The sequence below is a fragment of the Pinus tabuliformis genome, chromosome 5_2, assembly GCF_031772625.1.
Source record: "Pinus tabuliformis cultivar Carrire ecotype Pingquan chromosome 5_2, CPIR1, whole genome shotgun sequence".
NCBI classification, from domain to species: domain Eukaryota; kingdom Viridiplantae; phylum Streptophyta; class Pinopsida; order Pinales; family Pinaceae; genus Pinus; species Pinus tabuliformis.
The window spans coordinates 326518496-326540098 of record NC_142306.1 but is presented as its reverse complement, the minus strand read 5'-3'; the positions used below and the strand labels follow the sequence as shown (position 1 = coordinate 326540098).

At 37.3% G+C, this 21603-nt stretch overlaps 1 long non-coding RNA gene across 1 annotated transcript; it reads right to left on the bottom strand.

The window, feature by feature from the left end:
- Window positions 1-14829: 14829 nt before the first annotated feature.
- On the bottom strand, window positions 14830-16305 carry LOC149158828 (uncharacterized). The gene is made up of 2 exons (XR_016261723.1): window positions 15710-16305; window positions 14830-15494 (listed from the first exon to the last, which is right to left on the bottom strand). It is a non-coding gene; the product is annotated as an uncharacterized LOC149158828 (long non-coding RNA).
- Window positions 16306-21603: the final 5298 nt, after the last annotated feature.

The following is a 21603-nucleotide window of genomic DNA, read 5'->3' as shown; positions in this document are numbered from 1 at the left end:
TAGAGCCACAAGAATAAACATGGAAAAATACATTTTGATTCGCGGCAAGTGCAAGGTTTAACTTTTCCTAAATATGATATAGGGACTTGATTGTATTTAATATTTAAAATTCTTTTATCTGCAATACAGTTTGTTTTATTAAATCGAAGAGTTTCTATTAATATGGGAGGCTGTATTTAGAGATTTCATAGGCTGCAAATTACATGGTTTCCCATTTTGCCTTTCAACAGGATAAACTGAAGCGATTAATATGGGAGGCTGTATTTAGAGATTCTATAGATCACACATTACAGGGTTTTCCATTTTGCCTTTCAACATGATAACCTGGAGCGATTATAATCATATGACCTGTGACCATTTGTGCTCTGAATTACAGCTAATGTACATATATTGCTATTGCTGTAAAGACCAATCCTACGTTCCTAATAACCACTATACAAGCACCCATTCATTACCGGAGACTAGTCCAGATGTCTAATGATTTGGGTTGAACAGCTAATGTACATACATTCCCATTGCTGTAAACACTAATCCTATGTTCCTAATAACCATTATATAAACATCCATCCATTATTGGAGACAGTAATCCAGATGTTTAATGTTCTGTGTTTTATACATATTCCAGAAAACGAAGACACCGGTCCAAGCACCTAATTGCAACTTTATAATATAGTCACATCGTTTAAGACACGGTCCAAGCACCTATTTGCAAAACAACACATTGTGTAAGACACCGTTCAAATATCTAGAGATCTGGACTTTTATGTGCAGCACATAAAATAATGCAAGAAATTAGGACCAAAAGTCATAGGATAAACAATACCTGAACTGGTAAATGTAAAAATTGGAGTAGATCGGATACATTGGAGTAGATAAATTAAGTTCCTAAGTTCTGGACTGTCGACATTTTTTCAGGTGTTTGAGTTGCTGGGGAAGGATATTTTGCAGGTTGTGGAGGAGTCAAGACCCTCAGGTAAGGTCTCAGGGTTTATCAATGCCACCTTCACTGCCCTCATTCCAAAGTGCACTCATCCTCGCACTATTAATGACTAGACCATAGACCTATTGCCTCGTGCAATCTCATCCATATGATCGTAGGGAAGGTTATATCTCTCCGCCTCAAAAAAGAAAATCCTCTTCGGCTAATTCTTTGGAACAATTTGGATCCTCCATGGGAGACTAATTCAAGATGCAATTGGGGCGGCCCAAGAGGCATTAGACCAAAGAGTTCTGTGCCTTGATACTAAAATGGATCTGGTTAAGGCGTTTGACAGGGTTAATTGGGGTTTTCTTAGACCCCTCTCTTCATAATGACATGGGTATCCTGGTTACAAATTGGATTATGGGGTGTATTTCTTCAGCAAACTTTTCTGTGCTTATCAATCGGTGGCCGGCTGACTTCTTTACTGGTTCCAGGGAAACCAGGGGGTTAAGACGGGTGCCCCCTCTCCACTCTCTTATCAGAATGGAGCTATTATCATCATATCTTCATAGTTTTCTGCTCTGCTACAGGTATGCTATCAGTTATCAGAAGTCGACTTTTTTATTTAACAATATCTTAGATGTGACCATGTTATCTATTGGCTCTATCCTGCCTTAGAAGATGGGTTCAATTGATGATGGCTTGTGTAATCTTAAGGATAATTGCTATTCGGTGGAGGATTGGTCTTGGCTGATTTATAAAACAGAGCACATAAGTCATTGGTGCTACAAGTGACTCTCTTTAGGTGGTAAAATGACTTTGTTCAAAACCGTCCTTGAAAGCATTCTGTACTGGCTTTCTCTTTCCAAGATTGCAAAATCATCCATTAGAAAGATTCGTCGGTCCATGTTCAATTTCCTCTGGATAGGCAAGAATCAACGGGCTATGTTGTATTTGGCTAATCGGGAGTTACTTTCATAGCCTAAAACATGTTTGGGGAATGGGGATTCAAAAATATGTGGTTTGGTACTGCTCTGGCTATGAAAAGCAGAGAAATGAAAAGCTTGTGGAGGGTGATGTCTGGCTCGGGTGTTTGGAGCCTAATCATTGCTGATAAATATCTCCAGAACAGACCTTTCTCGGAGTGTCTATTTCCTTTTTATCAAAGGAAATATAATATTCGAGGATTGGTTAAGGCGCCCTTCCTTGGGCTCATCGTGGGCTTGTGTGGAGGGTTGGAAACGGGCATTCGGTCTCCTGGAAAGAACTCGTTTATTGGTGGTCCTCGGTCACTTATCCCCTGAACTTATTGCTTGCCTCAATGCTCAAGGTATCACTCGACTTTGTCATGTTTCGACGTCACCTCTCGGTAGTTGGGACGGATCTTTGTCCTTGGGTTACAGGGTTCTTTGGCTTCAAAGTAGAACCCATTCATTAACTATCTGCTGGCAAATGGTTTTTCTTGAATGGGGATCAGGACTCAGTTTGTTCTGGGAACCTAACACAGGCCACATCACTACCAAGTTGGCCTGCCATTCTATCTCAACCTCCTTCCTGCAGCCCCAGGTCAATTGGTGGACATGTAAACTCTGAAAATGGCCCATTCCGCCTAAAGCTATGATGCCTCATTTGGCTCTCATTGGAAAACTGCATCTTAACTGTATCTTAGCTTGGGATAGCTCAACATATTTATCGCTTATGTGTTTCAATTGTTCCGACGATAGTGGGTCTCTTCCGCAGGTCGATTAAACAAATTTAAAACATATAATAAAGACCTAAGATATGATAAAAAGAGGCTCAAAGACAAACTTATATCCTCGATGGGGGTGTTGAATGATGTGATTGTAAGGCCTGGAGGACTCTGTGGGGATTGATGATGGGCATGTGGATGTAGGTACAAAGGCTTGCCCCTAGGCTTTCTCCAAGTACCTTGAGATCGGGGCACTGAATTTTGAGTGTGTGAAGCATTTGCTTGAAGGGGCACTGAATTTTGAGTGTGTGAAGCATTTGCTTGAAGGGTATGTTGTAGATGGTGGTGTTAGGGGACTGTTCATGGCTGGGATGACGCTTGCTATAATTCTGACAAGGGGGACGAGGCTTATTATAACTCAGACAAGGTTTGGGTCAATTTTGAAATTTTTATGATGAATGGTGTTTATGGCTCTTAGTGTGTGAAGTTGGAGAGGGAATTTGCTAAGTTGCAAGTGTGATTGGTGTGAGAAAGGTGGCAGATTTACTGTTGTTGGTCTTTTTGGCTCCTGCCATGGTATATATTGGTTAAGCATGTGCATACATTTAGTGGGTTGGAGTAGCCGATGGGATAATTCATTCATTTATCTTGGAGCAACGGTGGTTCAACATAGGGTGGGGAATTTTTCTGCGGAGCAATTGGGTTATAGGGAGGTGCGTGTTTGGGCATGGAGACTTTGTTCTTGGTGCCCTCACTGTTTCTTTAGCTAGGGTGATTTTGTCTTGGTGTTGTTGTGCGTAGAGGGTGGAAGTCTGGATGGGCAACATTTTCTTTTCACGTGTCAGTTGTTTTGTGTTGTTGGTGGTGAGATTGTTAAAATTGGCAACTAAGGCCAAACTCCATGTGGGTTATCTTATTTATGGCAGCTGATATTTTTATTGGACACCTCTCGTCGAGAGGTGTAGGATTGATTTAAAGATCATCTGACTCTGACATGTGTTCATGGAAATACGAATTTATTTGTGTTATGTGACACTTTGTCAAGGTTGGCCAGCGACCAAATAATCCCCAATTTATATCAACCCCAATTTATATCAAAGTTGCACTATAAATAAAGGTGGTTTACAAGTCATTTTAGACACACATCTCTTGTGATCTATCTCTCTTCACTTGTTTGGGTTTTGGTGGTAGGAGAGATCTAAAAGAGAATATGCTGCCCTAGAGGAGATCTAGCCCTAGCCCTAGATGCAGTCAAAAGAAAAGGGTCTTCACAATCAAGGAGGGAGCTCTATCCGCAGTTCTAAAGTGACTTAGTCGCATTCCTAGGAGGAGACACCTCTATGCAGTGAAGAAGAGTTTCATATGCAGCAAGAGGAGGTACTCATATGCAGAAAAGGAGAGGCTTCTATCTGCAGTATTTAAGGGTGCCCTAGCCTCAGATAAAAGGTGCCCTAGCCTCAGATAAAGGAGGGATCTGGCCGCAGTCCTAAGAGGGAGCTCTAGCCCTAGACGCTGTCAAAAGGGAGCTTCAATTCACAGCCAAAAAGGCTCTAATCCGCAGCCCAATCAAAGGAGACCTAGCCGCTGTTCTATCTAGCCCTAGCCGCAGTCAAAGTGGAGACCTACTTGCTGTCTTAAGGAGCTTCAATACACAGCCCTATTCAGCATCATAATGAGTCTAAAAGGCAGTCATCCATACGGTGTCAAGAGGCTCCTCTATACGCTGGCATAAAAGGGGCCTTAAACGCAGATGCCCTAGCTGCAGTTTGTGCCCTCATTCTACAGCCAAGGTGACACTAAATCACAGTTGATAAAGGAAGTCTTGCCGCTGTCTAAATGGAGAAGTCTAGCCGCAGTGAAGGAGGTCTTAGGAGCTAAATTTGCAGTTAAGAAGAGCACTTCATCCGCTGTCAAAGGCGTCTCTCAAGCACAGGGAACTCAGCAAGAAAGTGACTTATCTCAGCGTTGAGATGCATGGATAAACCAGCATGTTTCCTGTAGGTAAAGGAAGCTGATATGAGCATGCTTTAAGGACTGTCTGACTAAATGGTTAAGTCACTGTTATGCATTGGAGGAGTGCATTGAAGTCTATGCCTTTGTGTTGCTGCGTTAATGATATTTTAAGGACGTTTGCTTCAGAGATGCTATGTGCTAGCCCATATGCCATAGTATCACAGCAAAACAGGTTTCTTGGGGCTGCTGCCTTAGGATTGGTTGGAGAATATTCAGATCAGCCATTCATCACAGTCAACGGAATTTGGGGTTGCATCTAGAATTTCTGGAGCAGCTAGCAATTGGAAGAACGCTGCATTAGGATATGCGTGAAGACTGTATAATGATTAGGATATGCGTGAAGACTGTTATAATGTACTTTCTACTGCTGTTATAAAATCTCAGATTTATGTATTTGTACTATATATTTGTTGAATTATTGAAGAATATAAGAATTGATCTAGGGTTTTCCCACATTGGGGTTTGCACTTTGGCTGGTGCCAAATCTTGTGTTCTCTTGTGTTGGCTTGTTTTATGCTGTTTATGCTTATGTTCTATCTGCACTTTACTATCATGCTGATGTGATTGCTAATCTGGGATTGATATTGAGCTAATATGAAAAATTGAAGTAAATTGCTCTAAACATAGAACATACCTAAATTTGGCAGTCACTGAGTGCCCAATGGCTCGGTTCAAATAGTAGGCAGATGGTCTTGGTGGTGGAAGGAGGGAAGCCCTTCCTTTGCTCTTTTGGTCAGTGTTTTTTGGTGGATTGGAATGAGGTTGACACCTCACATTTTGCTGGTTGTCCTGTTCGAAACCTCATTTTGTTGAACTTGTGGGTGTTGGGAGCCTATTGCTGATGTTGCTGACAGCCAGTGGAAAACATTAGGACACAGTGGTTCTAGGGGTGGGCGTCATTGCTCGTCGGCTTAAGTAGGCTGTGGGGGAGGCAGAGTCCTGGGAGTTTCAATTGGTGGCCGAGGTGGTCACACCATGAGAGGCCGACACCAAGGAGGGTTTGCTTGTCGCAGAGGATGGAGTTGGGGTGAGGCGCTGTGGAGGAAGGGGGCAGCGACAGAGATGCTGCATGGATCGCTGCCCCTCATCTAGACAAGTATGGATAGATTGGCTACCACAGAGTGTGTGAGGCAGGAGGAACATGCAGAAGTTATTGTGACACTAGACAGGATGCACTATTTTTCAATGCCATACCTGGGAATGTGTGGTGGTGGTTTGGCGCTGCTAGAATCTACTCTCTGAGAAAGTTGAAAAGATGGAGGCCTGGATGGACCATTTTGAAGAGCACGTGCAATGTGTCTTTTGCCCTCCTCTGCCTCTTGGAACAGCCCCGGACAAACCAAACTCCATTACTTCTGATGATTGATATGATATCAGGGGTTTTACGTATTATGCTTGTCTTCTGGTGCTTCTTGCTCTTTAGCTGTGGTCTTTGTCACTTTCTGTTTTTGTTTTACTGTCACTTGCTACTAGCAGTAGTCAACAAACCTGGTCAGGGTGAGACGACTCGTGTTTTTGTTAATGATTTTCATTTTTTTAAGAATGAATAGAAAACTGATTTACAGGAAAAAAAACTTGGGATAACTTGCTTAGAAGGGGGGTTTGAATGGGGTCCAATATGCGCTTGTTTTATGTAACAATGATGCAGAACTAGTTGTTCACCTGTTTTTTCAGTCTTCCTATTAGAGATCACTCTGGGAGGCTATGCTGGCTTTGCTCTGTATCCAGGAGTCCGGTCCCCTCTCCTCCCTGAAGTTTTGTTTGCAGTGGTCGGGCAATAATATGGGTCTATTTCAAAACCCTTCCTATGTTTGCTGCGTGGTGAATCTGGAAGGTCCGTAATATGTTCATTTTTGAGGGGGTTGGTCCGTCAACCTCACCTGCATTCTTGGCTCAGATCATTGATTTTTTTTTATGGACTATTCGTGGCCTTCTCATCCAAAGAAGACTGAAGACTGGCCCCTTTCGATATCCTCCAACCCCAGCCCACTCTCTGACAACGTGGGCTTCTTTGTGGATTGGGGGCACTTCTGCTTCTGGGAATATTACTTTCTGAATATGGCTTAATGCTGGACAGGGTTTCAATACAAAAGCTGAACTTTGTGCTTGTGGGGGCACAACTTCCAGCTTATCGATTTTCAGCACATATACAGGGTTTGGAACCATCAGGCTGATCATCTCTCCAATAAGGCTTTCCCAGTGGCTATGGGGCATACCTAACTTGAGCAAAGACCGGGAGCACAGGTTCTCCGTTAATGGAAAATCAGCCTTTTAGGCCCAGCTGAACTGGCTGGACTAGCTGGGATCTAAAGCCGTTTCACTCCATTGCGGCATCATTGGGACGGTGAGGAACTCAGCTACAGTCAGCATACAGTTCATTACAGCCTTGTATTTTGTTCATCTTGTAATATCATGGATATATTATGCTCCTGTTATATTTTGTCATATTGGGTATGCTTACAGTTTTGGTTTTTCAGTTCATTACAGCCTTGGATTTTCTTTATTTTGTAATATCATGGATATATTATGCTCCTATTATATTTTGTCATACTTGTCATGTTGGGTATGTTTACAGTTTTGGTTTTCCAGTTCATTACAGCCTTGGATTTTCTTCATTTTGTAATATCATGGATATATTATGCTCCTATTATATTTTGTCAGTTTTAGTTTTTCGAATCAGTAGAATCCTAAAAGTAAATTGTACAGTCTAAGCACTTGGGTTTATCTTGATGGGATATTTGTAACTGTGATGAGATCTGGTTATTTGCAAGTGTGGACAACATTTTACTGTACTCTTTATAGATTAACAGAGGTGGTATTTTTTGGAAAAATCTAAAATTTTAATATAGTATAGAAATTGGTAATTTAATTTTTTTTTTGTAAGTTTGGTAGGACTATATTTTCATCATGTCCAATATATCACTTCAGATAAAATTTGATAGTGCAAACTACATTGATGAATTATGATGTTACATATTTACAAGAAGTGTTGTCTCCAGATAGGGAAATAATTTTGGACACACAATCAGTGGGTTGAGAGAATATCTCAACCACACACCAAACTAGGGAAGATAACCATTCCTACAAAATAGGAAGAGATTTCTACATAGAAAGTCACAACTGAGACAAGTAAGAATTACATTTTCTAAGTGACAGGTGGGAATTGAAAAAGTGACTTTACATTAAGGAGTGACTTAACAGAGCACCTGATCACTGTGTATCCAAAACCTTGTAAATGGTAATTTAAAACCCTTAAAACAACACACCAAAACCATAAATTTTCACAGAAAAACCGTTGGTTTGGTTTTTAAAAAATGGTTCTCTAAATATGGAATTTTGATTCACATGAAAAGCAACCCTCACCTAAAAATATTGATAAAAGAAGATTTATGCTTCGAAATAGGATATGCTTCGAAATGCAAGAGATTAGAACTAAAAAGCATGGGATAAACCGTACCGAAACTAGTAAATTAAAAAATTTAAAACAGTAGCGAAACTGTTAAATCTAAAAGTTTTAAGCCAGTACTGGAACTGGTAAAATATTGATTTAAATTTGGTTGGAATTACGTTGAAAGATAGATTTTCACCTATGGGTAGGAATCTTGTTTTGGAACTTTTCCTTGGGGGTTTTGGGTTGATTTTAAACCAGGTTCAGGATAGAGTTTCACCTATCGGATGGGAATTTTGCTTTGGAGCTTTTCTTGGGGGGTTTTGGGTCGATTTTAAGATGATTCCGATAGTTTTTTCAAAATAAATCTGAAAATATGGAATTTTGATTCACTTGTAAAATAAGGTTCATCGAAAATGAGGTGACTTGAGTGTTGAGTATCTAATATCAAACATTGAACATAACATAGGCTAAAGATAGCGAACAGCAAACAAAATCGAGCACAGGGTGATTTGAGTGCTGAATATCTAATATCAACACTGAACATAGCAGAGGCTAAAGATAGCAAATAGAATCCAGCTCGGATGATGGTGCTACGAGTTCTTTTGGGAACTGGTGGTTTTTTTTTAAAGCATACTTGATGTATTTTGCTCAAATTTATTCCTGAGGTTATTTTAGGAGCTGTTCTTTTGGAAAAATGCTGTTAATTTTTTTTTTAATGAAACTATGTAACTATTTGGATGAATAACTGAAAACTGAAATCTAGTTGACTTTCACCGAGATACAGGGTTTCTTAACAATTTATAAGCAGCGGAATAAAAACACATCACACAAATATTGACACAGGAAACCCAGTAGGGAAGGAAAACGTGCATGCTTGATGTGGCTATTTTATTGATTGTTCTTGAGCACTAGGATCTATTACAAAACAATTTTATTTCTCTAGAGAAAGCTTTCTGTTTCTCACCCAAATCTCAGCGCGATACAATTGATTTTGGCCTTCTTTGATCACTACTTGATCTCGGTTCTTACACACAATTCTTCCTATGCTACATTCTTGACTTGTTCTGTAAAACCTGCTCACTTCTGCACACTAAAAACCTCTTCTTGGGTCTATTTCCTTGTGCACCTGACCCTCCTATTTTCAAGCGCAGTAAACCCTCTATTTCTGTGGGCACTTCAGCGCCTATTCTTTAGCGCAATTCTCCTATTTCCTTGCTCACTTTGCAGCCCTATTTCTTAGGACCCCAGCTCCTCGCAACCAAATTCCTATTTTCTAGGACACAATTCTTGCGCTCTAAAATCAAGGCTCTGTGTTGTCACAAACCTTTGAGTGCAAAACAACTAATAATCTTTGTGCCTCCATTTTTATAGGTGAACTTGGATCCATGCAAGGAGGCCCAATGTAATTTAGAAGTTTTGATTGTGAGTTCACTGAGTGTTGCTCGCTTTCCAAGCGTCACTGCGTTGTTAACTCTTTCTCTCCAATCAAAACTAGCTCTTCCTTCAATCAACGTTAAAGACTAACTTGGTCTAACTGAAACGCTGACTGCGACCTCGTTCGGTTGTCAAACTGATGAATATTTCCACCCAACTAAAGCTCCATTAATTTGCTGATTATTCCAGTAAACTGAAAATAATTCATCCAAACTGAAGTTTAAATCATGATGACAATTTGAAATATTCACTGGCTAATGCACAAGCCAGAAGACCTTGCTCGCTACATTTTCAACAAATGGTACCTTTTTTCTCAAATTTATCCGATGCAATTACTCCTATCGTCTTGGTCTTTGTAAAACTCTGAATTATACCAGCAATTGATGCAGCTGTTTAACTATGAGGGCAGGGGAATGGGTCCTCAAACCTATATGATATGCATTGGGCTACAAATTTCCATCCTACTGCAGGGTATGCAATGGCTTTTCAAGAACCACCAGAGTCTGGACAATTGATTATCAAAGAGCAGCGCTTCAGTGGTCATTATGCATTCCTTTCACCTTGCGGAGTTGATATAGTTATAGTTGAGGTGGAGTCTTGAAATCTTTAAAAAGTTAAGCACATACATTATGGGCAGGCTGGACCTATAAAATTTACATAGTTCGATCCTGCCTATGCCGTCACTTCCAAGTATCAGGCAGAATACAAGATACTTTTTACTGTTAAATCTCTTCGATCTGGTTCCCTATTATTACACTGGTTCCCTCTTATCACACGCGTGAGGGTGTTGTAGTGACGTTTTGTCGTGATCTGGTTGTATTGTTTCGTCAAGTCAGTGTTTCCCTCTGGGTCACCGTCAAAATTAACTTAAACCTTGCAAGAGGAGTTTTTATTATGCGTCTTGATCTTGTCAAACCAGGGCTTCCTTTTGGACACTATCAAAATTAATTATTACGCTCCTTGCTCCTGCCAAGACACCATACAAGGGAGTGTCCATACTTGTTTGTAATCCATGGCCTCTTTAAGTTCTTTATTTAGAGTTTGCTTTTTTGAAGTTAATGGAGCACATTCCCTCTCTTTTTTAAAATGAAGAAAAAGATCAAGGTAGGGTTAGTTTAATAAAAATAAAAATTTCTTGTTTATTGATAGATGTTGGGTTGTTTTCACTTTTCACTATATCGTTTATATTATTTTAATAATAGTTATTTTGATTTCTATAATTTTTTTTGCGATTTAAATTTTTTCTTTTAGAAAACTAGACTATAAAAGAAAACTAGACCATGAATCCATAGTAAATTAGATAATTAATTTAGGAAAAGTATTTCACATGTTTTTAAAGATTTAAATGTATTTGTTCAATTTTTTTTTATATAATGTGTTTATTTTTTTTACGACTTGTTAAATTCTTTTTGTATAATTTGTTAAATTCCACATTTCTTAAGGATCTGGAAGACTATAGCAATCTATCTTAATATTGTTGAAGACTAGCAATCTAAAAACTCTTTCATTTATTATGCCTAGATATATAGCATTCTAAAAACTCCTCATTTATGGAGCTTATAACTGTTTTTAACAATTTGAGCTTTTGTTTAACTATATATTCTCTTTCTTTATTATTAGAGTGAATTTTGACATTTCTCTCTTTTCGTGATTTTTAAGAAAATGCTTTCCTTTACATAATCTTCTTCACAATGTGGTGTCTTATTCCTGTAATTGCAGATTGAATTGCTTGATCGAAATGAGTGTCAATGAGCTCATACATATAGGCATCATGTGTGGGCTAATTAGTCCTAATGAGGCCAACATGAGGATCCCTTTTGAGCTGATTTGTAAGTCTTCTTGGAGCCGACTTGTAGGGCTAGTTGCGTTGACATGTAGATGACACAAATTAATTTCTTCTTCATAATTTAGCTACATTATTTTCAACTAATCTTTAGTTAGGGCTAATGCCAACTGAAGGAAAACAAAGGGCAAGAGCATGTAGCAACACGTGAGATGGAGAGCCCTGGACTAATGTCATGGAGGGTGAAAGAAACAACATGAGGGTGCACGATAAGGATAGTAGAGAAACCAAGACCCAACCATTAAAGAAAACCATAACTAAGAAAGTATTCGAAACCTTGGCATGAGAGGGAGTTCAGGTATCCATTGTGCACTCTAAGAGCTGCCTTTGACATCATTGTGGCATATTAAAGACACATTGAAGTGGTGCCATGCATGGAATTTGGGTGGTAGATGGCCCCATCAAATTAATAATCCCAACCCTTAAAACCAACTGATAGTGGAAGGCCTCGACCTATTATATCAACTCTTAAACTCCATGGAGGAAAGGTGGTGGAAGGCCTCGTCAAATCATGCAGCCTAAATATTATATCAACTCATAATACCCCAAGTGGTGCCATGCATGGAATTTGGGTGGTAGATGGCCCCATCAAATTAATAATCCGAACCCTTAAAACCAACTGATAGTGGAAGGCCTCGACCTATTATATCAACTCTGAAACTCCATGGAGGAAAGGTGGTGGAAGGCCTCGTCAAATCATGCAGCCTAACTATTATATCAACTCATAATACCCCATTGGGGCAAGGAATAATTTATGAATAAAATACAATTAATTTCTCATAAATCCAAATTACAATCTTTTAAGCTTTGCCCCTCCACAACATACATTAATATTTCAAGACTCATCAAACTAAGAGAATTGGTGTAGTAGGAGCATGAGAACAAGGAACGAGAAACTAGGAATTAAAACAAAGGTGTAGAATCTATCATTTTAAATTAATTCCATATTGTTGAGATCCCATTTTATAGGGCCAAGATGAAGCTTAAGAATGATCTTGTAAAATACACCATACCAATCATTATGTTGTGTATGAAAATCTTAAATAACCACTTTATTATTTGAGATTGATCACTTCCTTATATAAATGGTGATCCCTTCTCTTTAATCAACGTCCTTGGAGATGAAAGAGATATATATTGAATTTTGAAAGCAGTGCACAAAAAATATTGATGCTAGCTAGACTTGTCTAAAAACTCTTTCATATTAAAATAGACTATTCAAATTTAAATGATTTTTTTTAACCATTGTAATAACATTTTAAATCAAGGAGATGAAAGAGATATATATTGAATTTTGAAAGCAGTGCACAAAAAAATATTGATGCTAGCTAGACTTGTCTAAAAACTCTTTCATATTAAAATAGACTATTCAAATTTAAATGATTTTTTTTTATCATTGTAATAACATTTTAAATCAAGTATGGATGCTAGCTAGACTTGTCTAAAAACTCTTTCATATTAAAATAGACTATTCAAATTTAAATGATTTTTTTTTACCATTGTAATGACATTTTAAATCAAGTATTGAAACACGGATATGAAAGGTGAAAATAAACCAACTCAAATCATTAAAAAGCTATTGGGTAAATTGATCCTTGCTGTGGTGGGAGGGGTTAAAATGGTTCTAATTATATCTTCTAAAAATTATCAAGTTTAATTATTTATTATGACAACAAATGAGAGAGGTTACATGTATTGCTTCAAAATAAAGTGTAAGTTTCATATTTTTATTGCATAATTAAAAAGTTAATTTAATATTTATAATAAAAATATTTTTTAAAATATGAATTTTCATAATTTTGTATTTTTAAAATGTTATTTTAAACATTTACGAAATCAAATATATAATATTTTGTTAATATTTAACTTTAAAAATTAAAATTTTAATACCTTATTAATATCTAAAACTATAATAAAAAAATTCTTTTTATATAATTTTTAAAACATACATTTAATAATATCATATGGTAAAATAAATTACGATAAATTACAATGTCAACTTGGTCAGAATACAATGACCCTCCTTATATAAATGATGATTCCTTTTCTTTAATCGACATCCTTAGAGATGGAAGAGATATATATTGAATTTTGAAAATAATGCACAAAAAAATATTGATACTAACTAGGCTGTCTAAAAGCTTTCATATTGAAGTAGATTATTCAAATTTAAATGAATTATATTTACCATTATAATAACATTTTAAATCACTTATTCAAATTTAAATGATTTATATTTATCATTATGATAACATTTTAAATCACTCATTGAAACATGTATCTAAAAGGTGAAAATAAACCAACTCAAATCATTAATAAGCTATTGGCTAAAATGATTTTTGATGTGGAAGGAAGAATTAAAATGGTTCTATGGAAATTATAAAGTTTAATTATTTCTTATGATAACAAATGAGAGGAGGTTACATGTATGGCTTCAAAATAAGGTATAAGTTTCATATCTTTATTTTTTTGTTATTAAAAGGTTAATTTCCTATTTATAATAAAATTAACTTTTAAAATATGAATTTTCATAATTTTATAATTTTAAAATGTTATTTTAAAAATAGTTAATATTTAATATTTTATTAATATTTAAAATTATAATAAAAAAATTCTTTTTATATAAAATTTTAAAACATACTTTTTATTAATATTAAAGTATATTGTGAATTATTATAATGAGACCTCTATTTTTATTTTTGAAAATCTTTAACTCAATAAAAATAAATATAAGTAATTATTGAATTTAAACTTTTGTGAGTCATATTATGAAAAGTAAGAAAAATTTAGATAAAAATCACAATGAAGAACAAGATCTTGACATCAAGTTAAATAGACGAAGATAATTTTTAGCCATTATAATATAATGGTTAGATTTGACTAAATAAATAATATTTCATATAAAGAAAACGGTTAAATTTGACTAAATAAATAATATTTTACTATAAAGAAATAATTATTAGAATATAATTGTTAATATTAAATTAGAGAAAATAATTAATGAAAATATTATTTTTAATAAAATGAATATCTAAACATAAAAATAATATTTAAATAAAACTTAAATGATCAATTTCTATGCAAACAACTATAATTTTTTCACAATATATTTTTTTTTAATTATATTTTAAAATTTTTACAGCAACCTTGTCATTGTTAAAATCTTTCTTAAAATTTATAAAACTTCTTTTTCACTATTAAAATCTCTTAAAAACGAAAAAAAACTTGTTACTCCTTTGAGAACCATCACTAGTCAAAATACATTAGGTTGAAAAAGTATGACCATTGAATAAGCTTCCAACCCCATCTTGAAAGAATGAAAGTAACTTTATATCTAGTGATATTATTTTTTATTTATTTTAATGTTAAATAGAAAAATTATCTACAATTATAAGATGTTATCAAAATTATTGCCATTATAAAATAATGTTATCAAGATGGCTTAAATCCAGACTTCATTAAAACAACTTTTATCCTCTGCAACTGACTCAAAATTTGAACAAACTAAACCCATTTCCAACCATAATTCATAGACATATAAAAAAAACCTCTTTCATAACATGACTGAGATTGAGGAGCTAAAGGGATTGAAAGCCCTTTTCCCTTATTCTCTTTTTATCTGCAGATTCTTACATTTGCCAGCAACCCTTTCCTCCTTTAGCTGGATCAACTTAATAAACAACTACCAGTCTTTCCTCCTTTAGCTGGATCAACTTAATAAACAACTACCAGTCTTGGAACAGAGGTAAATGAACTTGTATTGGCCCCGAATGAATAGATATGGCTTTCGATCTAACACAGGAAATCGAGATCGAATGAAACCAACCATTCAAATAACCTGAAAGACAGCTTGCAACATCACATATAAATGGTACTTACACAGAGATGCACAGGCCAGAAAGCCATCAGACAAAAGCACCTTACAAACCCTAAAGCAATCCCTATCGTAGGGACTTTGTGGATCCACAATCAACTCCTCCCATCTGCGGAAGATCACCTCTCCTTCCAGATATTCCTTGTTTTGCAAGGGGAACACTCATTTGGGAAAAAAATCAAATAGACGGCTTAATAGTGTAACTTTTTCAATAAGAAACAAAAATAACAATGACAAAGTAATTATAGATCAAACCTTTGAAAAAGTTCCAGTTGTTGATTTTCTGGCCAATGCTTCTAAGGTGCTCTGGTTCAATGGGGTCATGTCCTATTACATCACAGACACAATCTGACACATGAGATAAGTCGTTCCAAGAGGGTGTATTTCAAAGGTTATAAAGATTTTGACAATAAATGGTCAAATAACACGCCATAACGTTATAAGAAGTATTGGATGGTATCATACTTAACAATCAAATTGCGAAAATTTTAAAAAATGATCTACAAGATAAAAAGTAGATAATTTTCTAAAACCCTGCTAACCTGGTTGTCAAGTATTCAACCCAATACTTCTCAAAACCCATAACATCGAGTTTGGCCGCTTATTGTCCAAACTCTTTACAACATAAGAAACACACAATCGCGAAGCCACTTCTCCCATGCCCGATGCAGAATACCAGATCGTATCTGTGATGTAAGAGCAAATGATTTTCTTCCCCATATCACGAATTGGAAATCTTGACACAAGCACTGGGACGATTGGACCTCATAGATCTATCTCCTTCTTGGTCTCTGGAGAAATGAGCAATCTGTTTATAATCTGTCTTTCTGGGGCATCTTCTGGATAATCAGCGAGCGAGTGATCAGCGTTTATCCACGTAGCAGAAGGCCAGCCATCCATCCATGTGAAAAGATTCGTCTTCATCGTTTTGCAGGCAAGTTGCTGAGTGGATTGTTAGGTGATGCTGTGTGACTCGTACCAAACGCACCAAACATTCAACTACCCACAATATAATATCTAAATGTATAAATTATTTTGTGGGTTCCATGTCTGCGTGTTGAGGCTACGGAATTTATCTGAGCTGCAGCTTGGCAATTGGTTTGCATGATGTACGCGTGCAATGCTCCGATTTCCAAAATTTTCTCTCCACTGTCAATGTCCGGAAAACACCAGAAAAAGATGAATTCCCTGAGACAGGGAAGATACGAAAATATTTGCTCTTCACGCTTTTGAATATAATACAATGTTTTTATTTATTTATATACCAGATTACATCTACTTCATTTCTGATTTATTAGGTTAAGAGAGGATCTAATTTTTTTTTTATGTGTAATTTTTCTTTTTTCAAATTGGTTTCATGTTCATGAATCTTTAGAATTATATGGGAATGTTTCTTTTTAAGTGGGAACTGCAATAGCAGTTTGGGAAAGTTCCATCGGTTTTGAAGACTGTTTTTTGGAGTTCTAGCGTTATTTGAGGTTGGGGAATACAAAGCTTGTAGACAAATATGTTGAACTCCCCACAAAACATGAACTTTTGTTGAAACCTCCGCAAGAAGAAAGACCAAAGACATCCTTAATATCGATATCCTTAATTGAGAAATTGGAGCAATCTCTTATGAGTTAAGGAAGCGCAAGACCAAAGACATCCTTAACGCCGATATCCTTAATTGAGAAACTCGAGCAATCTCTTGATGAGTTAAGGAAGCACAAGACCAAAGACATCCTTAACGCCAATATCCTTAATTGAGCAACTCGAGCAATCTCTTGATGAGTTAAGGAAGCGCGTGGCACCTCAATGTAAGGGTGATATGTGGGATGTCATGCGGATGAGTATTTATTTTGTTGTTTATGTATATATATCACAAAAGATTGTGTGCATATTGTATGTGGCAATCAATGCTTAACCATTAGAGTTGCTTTACTTTTTCTCTTAAGAATAACTAGAGGAACATAGGTAAAATTGTTCCTTTGTATTTTTAAGGCAGATTGTTTCAAACACTGGCCATGTGTCAAAAAACTCATAATGAACTTGACATTTTAATATTTTATATATATAAAAGGGAGAGGGACACTGAGAGAATATATTTATATATAGAGAGATTATATTTAAATTGATTTTAATATTTGAATATTTTGATTTAATATTAATTTTGATTATTATATAAATTATATAATTACAAATATATTTTTAATTTTTATATTATATAATATTACCGTTCCCGATCCCTAGATTTTGGGGAAACCTCTAGCCGTACACCCGTACCCAAGTTCCCAAAGTACCCAACATTCCCACGTTCCAGAAACTCATGCAACATAGCAAAATTTATAATTAAAAGTACATCAAATTAAAATTTTCAAATACTTTTTTTTTTTTTTTACAGAAACGGTTATGGAGTGTTTATATTAATCTTGGCCTGAATGCCGAAAATCTGATTACATTATGAGTTTCTTTGCCCTGATGTATCTCACTGCTAAGGATGAGAATGCAGCTGAAACTTGCAGATTTCTTCCTTGGAAAGGCACCCATAGAGTCGATTTCAGAGATTTTCCCCCACTTGAAGATACAAACAAATTTGTTTAATAGCAAATAGTAGAACATGGCAACAATCAATTTATGGAATGGGTTCCCATGATTCTTCTTCATTTTTCAACTTGACCCCGACAGATAGTAGGGCAGCTTTATTGGCTTCGATGTCCGCCTTTTTATTATGGGTTCTCAACACATGGTAGTACTTCAAGTTCTGAAAATTGTTTTCCAAACCTTTGATCCTAGTAACTAGCCTTGCTAGGTTAAGGTCCAAAACTGGAGTATTGGAAACCATTGCGTTTATAATGACCTGGGAATTGTCTATAACAATTGCTTCATTTATGTCCAGATCTTTGAGGATCTTGAGTCCTTGGAAGAGGGCCAAGGCCTCAGCTTGAATGCTGGTAGAATATCCAAGTCCCCAAGCATAGGAGAGAATTTTTTCCCCAATTTGATTTAGAACAACACCTCCTGCACCAGCGTTGCCCGGATTTCCCTTTGTAGCTCCATCAAAAAAGAGGAAGTGCCTTGCTTGCGATTTAAGCCAATCTTGAAAGTTGTTCTCAGGTTTCCTTATTTGCCAATCTTTAATAGTAGGGCCTTTTCTGGCTGCTGGATGAAATTGAAGTTATAGAGTTGATCCCCATGCAATGTCCTGTTGACTGAGATTGGAGTCGTCTTTTATATCAGTCAAGCACTCCTTTATGTGGCATTTAATCTTGGCTTCTAAGACTTTGTGGCTCTGCTTTGTATTTCTAAAAATTCTTCTGTTACGTTCTAGCCATATTTGCCAACAGATAATCTTTTGGAGGACAGCGCATGCTGATTTAATAATCAGGTTTTTAGGGGGTGAACTTGGATATCTGTTTGCCCATTTAGAGAAAAGTTCAGAAGTGGAGCAAGGCAGTGTGAAATTAGGATCCAAATCATGGATAAAGAAAGACCAGATCTGCCTGGAGAAGCTGCATTCTAGAATTAGATGAACTGCTATCTTACGTTTTCATTGCATAGTGAGCAGATGGAGGGTATGTGGAATCCTTTCCTCTGCAAGTTGTCATAAGTTAAAATTTTGCCATGATAGAAAAGCCAGGCAAAGAAATCCACCTTGGGCCATGAAGACAGTCGCTAGACGCCTTGCCAAGGAGTTGGATCAGGGGGAACGTATGGCCTCTCATTCAGTGTAGCGTACCCCAAGGAGACTGCGTATCCTCTGGCTTTCGGCCCCCAACGTTTCACATCTCTTTTCCTCGAGTGCGTGGGCGCCAATCTGTGCAGGGAGTCGAGCAACGTGGTCCATTCGGAGGTCAGGTTATCCAACACCTTTATACGTTTCCAGCCTGCCCATACCAAGTCGTTCCAGCATGAGATATCCCACATCGTTTGTAGTCCCTCTCTGTCCATCCAGCAGCGTAGCGAGCTAATGGAGACTCTGTCTTCTATTGGTTCCTTATTCATGATTTTGTCTGTCCAAATGTTGATTTTTTCCCCGTTGCCTGGGATCCAGTAAGAGTGAGCGGTAATGAGAGGGGCAGCTCTGGCATATATTTTGAGAAATGACGAGTTTGGCAGATGGATCACGTTTTCTAAACATCTGGATCTTGGTCCTCTGAAATATTTTTTCCAGAGCGCCTTTTGTGCCCAGCCAGAGTTGGGCACAATGATCCTCCAAATTATTTTTGCAGCCATTGCCACATTCTGTTGACAAAGATTTTTAAAATTTAGACCACCCTCCCACAGTGGCTTGGAGATGGTTTCCCAACTGATAAGGGGGATCTTTTTTTCGTTTTGTTTTCCTCCCTTCCAAAAGAACCTCCGTATGTACTCCATTTTTTTAGAATGGATGCCAGAGCGAGAATCCCAGCGAATTGAAATAGGGGCAAGCTGGTAAGCACTGATTTAATTAAGACTGTTTTGCTAGCAGTATCCAGCCAGGAGTATCCCCAGGCTTGAATCTTAGCCTTGAATTTTTCCAGCTGAGGGAGCCATTCTTTGCTTGCAGGTCTCTTGTGAGATACAGGGAGGCCAAATATTTAAAAGAAGACCAAGAAGTGGAAGCTGCAAAGCCCAAACATCTAGAAATGGCAGATAGCAGTCTGGGCGTGATATTCCAGCTGAAAATGTGGCATTTGCTCTTATTAACAGCGTTGCCTGAGGTCTCACTGAAATCATCCAGAACCGCTTTGAATTTTGTGGCAGAGGAGATAGAGGCAGGACCCAAAAGCAAAGTGTCATCCGCAAACAAGGCATGATTAATATTTTTGATCTCTCTTGCAATACACAATCCATTAATTTCTTGGTCTTGCATCTTTTTGTCTAGCAGGAAGCTAAGAACTGAGGCTTGGATGACAAAGAGCAGAGGGGATAGAGGACACCCCTGCCTAAGTCCTCTCGAAGCTTTAAAAAAGTATGTGGCTCTTCCATTAACAAGAGGAGCAATCCATGGCTCCGAGACGCATGCCCATATCCATTTAATGAAATTTGCTCCAAAACCAAACTTGCTCATAACATTTAAAAAAAAGCTATGATTTACTCGATCAAAAGCATTTGCTAAATCAAGTTTAATCACCATACCTTGCTCTTTTCGGAGGAGACTTGAATGGATTGCCTCTTGTACCAGGATGAAGTTGTCCACGATTTGCCTTCCTTTGATGAAGCCTCTTTGATTCTTTGGAATTATTTTGGGAAGAATGAACTTCAGCGTATTTGCAATTACTTTGGTGATTAATTTGTACACTGTGTTGCATAGGGAAATCAACCAGAATTTGCTGAAGTTATTGGCACCTTTTTCCTTGGGTATGAGGGCTAAAAATGCAGAATTAGTATTGACTCCTATTTTCTGTGTATTTTGAGATTTTTGAACCATTTTGAGGAGGTCCTTTTCAATAATCGGCCAACAAGTTTGAAGGAATCTAGCAGAGAAATCATCCGGCCCAGGGGCCTTATTCGGGTCCTTATCAAAAAGAGCCTTTTTCACTTCATCTTCAGTGACTTTGGCCTCAAGAGATTCATTCATTCGTTGAGTAATTACAGAGGGTATATTATCTAACAGATCTGGATAATGGCTTGGATCCTTATCTTCACTATACAAGTTTTGGAAATGAGCAAAAGCTGCTTTCTTTATGTGATCAAAATCCTTATGGATATCGCTCTCTTCTTTAATCTCTGAGATGGTATTGAAGCATTTCCTTGCCTGGGCATGTTTGTGGAAAAAAGCAGTGTTCCTATCCCCTGCTTTAAGCCAGAGGTTACGAGATTTTAATCTCCAATACTCTTCTTCAGCTAAGCAGGCTTTGTGGTAGTGCTGTTGCAACTGGGCTTCTTGATCTAATAAATCTTTTGTGAGCATAGCGCTCTCCATACCATTTGGATGGGAAACAAGAGCGACTTTAATGGTTTTCCTTTCTGTAGCCGGGTTGGACAGTGTTTTGGCCCATATTTTTAGAGCTTCTTTCACCCTTCTGAGCTTTTCCTCCCAAATGTAGAATGGTGATCCTTTAACTGGTTGATTCCAACATTCCTTGATAGTTTGCATGAAGTCTGGCTCCTTTACCCAGAGAGGGCTGAATCTAAATGGAATGGGGCCCAGATCAAGGTGAGCTAGGAGTTCTAACTTTCTGGGCTTATGATCAGAGATGCTGCTAGCAAGAATATGCATTCTGGGCTCTAAACCTAGCAACAAATAGGAACTTTGAATAATAAATCTATCTAGCCTGGAAACAATGTGTCCAGGTCCCACTCTTTTATTAGACCAAGAGTACTTACCGGAAGAAGGTTTGATGTCCAGCAAGTCCCAGTCTTGCATTATGTCCTCCACCCATTCCCTTGCCGGGTCTCTAACTACGCTGCCTCCCCTTTTTTCTGATGGATGAAGAGTGAGGTTGAGGTCGCCAGCAATTATTATATTTTC